At 41.0% G+C, this 3,370-nt stretch overlaps 2 long non-coding RNA genes across 2 annotated transcripts; one reads left to right on the top strand and one right to left on the bottom strand.

The window, feature by feature from the left end:
- The first annotated feature begins 503 nt into the window (after nucleotides 1-503).
- On the top strand, nucleotides 504-2,028 carry LOC142400175 (uncharacterized). The gene is made up of 3 exons (XR_012772915.1): nucleotides 504-588; nucleotides 1,340-1,470; nucleotides 1,713-2,028. It is a non-coding gene; the product is annotated as an uncharacterized LOC142400175 (long non-coding RNA).
- LOC142400170 (uncharacterized) lies at nucleotides 1,611-2,931 on the bottom strand. The gene is made up of 3 exons (XR_012772914.1): nucleotides 2,800-2,931; nucleotides 2,143-2,289; nucleotides 1,611-1,932 (listed from the first exon to the last, which is right to left on the bottom strand). It is a non-coding gene; the product is annotated as an uncharacterized LOC142400170 (long non-coding RNA).
- Nucleotides 2,932-3,370: the final 439 nt, after the last annotated feature.

Here is a 3,370-nt window from a genome sequence, read left to right as displayed (position 1 = left end):
ATCATCATATCCTGGGGGCATTTTCAGCTTTATATCTCAGCAAAATGCTTGGACAACTCTCTTCTTCCCCACTGTGAAAGAAACTGGAAACAGTTTTTTTTTATGCAGTGCAACCATCACTCACTGGTCATTTTGGACCAATCTGACCATTTTCAAATCAAGCATATCACTGTTTTTTCTCCTTTTTTAAAGTTCCCATGGCATGGTATAGTAGCGGCGCTTTAAATGGGCTTTCGGAGGCTTCAGGATGTTATACCCCCAGCCGTTCTCAAAATTCACCCGAAAAACGCAGATTTGGCCACTTAGAAGAAAGCCGCATTTCAGAGCTCTCTCCAGTGCCCTGTTTTCCTAATGAGAAGCAAGGAGGAGCGCGAGGGGTGTGTCATGGCTGAAGGGGGGCGTGTCTGATTCTCTGTTTTGGCTCCGCGCATGTTAGCTGCCTGCTAGTAGGAAAAAAAATAGAAATGGCAGGTGAGCAAACCATCGTACCTTTCGCCTTCAACCCGGAATCGGACCCTGAAGCGAGGCGCAGGCAGTTCAGCAACAAACTGCAGATCAGCAGCGCCTTCAGCAAAACGTCTCAGAATGGTGAGTTTGAAATGTTATGTCTGGAAACGTTTATAGTTGGGTCGGTCCGAACCACTGAGGTGCGCAGATACTAGCAGTCGCTTAGCCTACGGTAGCCCAATTAGAGCAGAAATTGTAGTCACTACGTCAGGACTACCTAAAATATTATTTTTGCTTACAAAACATATAAGTTCCCAACTTATTTTGCAATGTGGGCACGTATTTGCAGTGCTAACATTAGTGAGTATGGCTGCTGGCATCTCCAGTCTCTACACCAAGTAACTTTCTCAATGTCGCCTTGCATTGTACAACAGTAACACTGCCAAAGTATTTCCCATAGTACACATTGCCAACATGCAAATGATTCTCCACCCAGTGTTGACATAAGGGGAGCGATTTATAACCAAGTCTTCTAGACAAAAAGGTTTACATGCTGTAATATACAAAAAAAAAAAAACATACCTCATCATATCCTGACCAGGTGCTGGATCCAAAGTGTAACTACACGAAGTGAAACTTATGCCACATATTTCTGTGTACACCTTTTTTAGTAGCCTGTCTTCACTGGGAACAGCTAGCTGTGCGTTGCCCATGTAGTTATACAGTAGCCTATGGCATGCAAAAAACATGATAGTAGTCTGACCAGCATGTAATTATTCTCATGCTCACCTGTTAACTCATTTACTTGCCACTAAAGATGTTTCATTGTTATATTTGCCGGCATTACCTGAAAACAGAATATCATTACACTGCCTTTTTTTTAAAAAAATAGGTGTCAATGTGGAATTTGCGAGATAATGCCCACAGAAAGGGAGAATAGATGCTGCATGGAGATCCCTCAGGTAACACTGTAAACATTTGGATCTACCTGTTTGGCAGTTTACGCCTGAGAAGAACGCATCGGTAAGCGTTGTAAAATAATCACTCATAGCCACATACATAGAGTTTACAGTACACCCACCCAACAGAGCCTGATAATTCAACTATGCAGACAGTATGAAGAGTGTTTGTAGATTTATTTACAAGACATTATTAAAACACAATCAAGAATAATCCATAGGAATATGTAAATATGTACAACATAGCAATAACAGAAGAACAACAACATTCTCTGCAAGTGTCATTTTTTCTATCTGTTCTTCCAGGCGCTTCAGGTATTTGGCCTACAGGCAGCTCGTGGCGTGGTGCTGGGGCTTTTTGGGTCGCCGGATCAGAGTGGTCATTCCTGCCTGTGTGGTCCTGCGTATCCGTGCCGAGTACCCCGATGATGAAGGACACTGCACCGGGTTTAGACTGCCTCGCGTGTGAAAAATTAGGTCCATCAGGACATCCACATTCCCTTTTCACACAGAACATTCATACACACTGTACACGCACAACATTTGTATATTTCAGTTAGTCATTTGTACATTTCAATGTTTATTTATATATTTATATTTGTTCTATATATATTTATGTTTGTTTAGATTTCTATTTCTCACATTTTTTGTATTCCTATTTGTTGGAATTAACCTCAGTAAATTTGATACAGGCAAAAGTAGTTGGACTTGAATTCTTGAACTTTTGAGGTCTTACCAAAGGTTGGCTTAGTCTTTTGACGTTTGACTGCACTCTCCCTTCTTGGATTTGGGAAAGGAGATTTTGAAGAGAGGTACACCGTCTGCTGTCTGGGCCTGTGGTCGGTTCGCATTTTCATTAAAGTGGATCGCTGCCAAGTACAGTCTGAAAGTACAAGAAACAATGTAAACGGTGTTTCTCACAGAATTTTCATTTGTCATGGTGGTGGGGGTTAGCTGGTAGAGACACATGTATCATCATGGGAGAGCATATGAAAAGCTCTTTTCCAAAATGCTATAGAAGCTATTCTCATTACTTTTTTTTTTAAATCTGATTTCAAGCATCAGGAAAGTGATATCAGCTGAGATAGCATTTGAAACATTTAAATGCTGCTTTTAATGGTAGTAACAAATAAAACAATATTTTTGAAAGTAGGTATAAAACATTTTGGAAAAAGCTTTTCATATATTGTGAAGTTTCATAGGAACTATGATCTGAAAACCCCCTAAAAGTATACATTTTTTGGTAAATCAAATATAAATTACATTCACAAGACAATCTTTTCAGGGGACCTGGTCTAGGTGTTTCGTGCCTTATAGTGCTGGAGAAACCCGGCTCAATAATGACATTTCAGACAACAAAAACTTTCAACAACTACAAGGTAAAACATCTCACCTGCAAAGCATTCCAATATAGAGAAAGACAACATTCTTCGGTGTGGCTGCAGTCCTAGTGACAATGGGGTCAGTCTGGCAGGCAGCATCCCTGGTCCGGGATGTCTGGACGTGAGCACTTGATGTGCTGGCCAGTGAAAGTGAACCTGGTGCAGACAGAGAGCACACATCTCATGGTTCGAAAGCCGAGCGTTACACTCATGATAAACTGACGTGTCACGACAGATTTGAAGTAAAATTGTGTTCGAATTGACAGATACGTAATGGTGTATGTTCGAGGGAAGTCAGCAAACGTTTGCTAAACATCCTTCACCCAGCCACAACACCCGATCGCATATCACACACGAAAGACGCAGAAACGACTCGACGTTTAAAAAAAAAAGTCACCAAACCGTAACAAATGCTTACAAAATATAAAGTCACCAATCTAAAGAAAGGCTTACAAAATATGAATTGTTATCGTCGGGCGTCATTTTCCGTGTAACAGACGTATCTAGCCGCAGAACAGAACTAGACTTGCTTACCTAAGTATTCATGCTGTATGTAGTCCCCTACACGTAAGATACTTGGTC

Source organism: Odontesthes bonariensis, chromosome 2 (assembly GCF_027942865.1).
Source record: "Odontesthes bonariensis isolate fOdoBon6 chromosome 2, fOdoBon6.hap1, whole genome shotgun sequence".
NCBI lineage: Eukaryota > Metazoa > Chordata > Actinopteri > Atheriniformes > Atherinopsidae > Odontesthes > Odontesthes bonariensis.
Note: the sequence above shows the minus strand (reverse complement) of the source record. Positions and strands in the feature narration are given on the sequence as shown.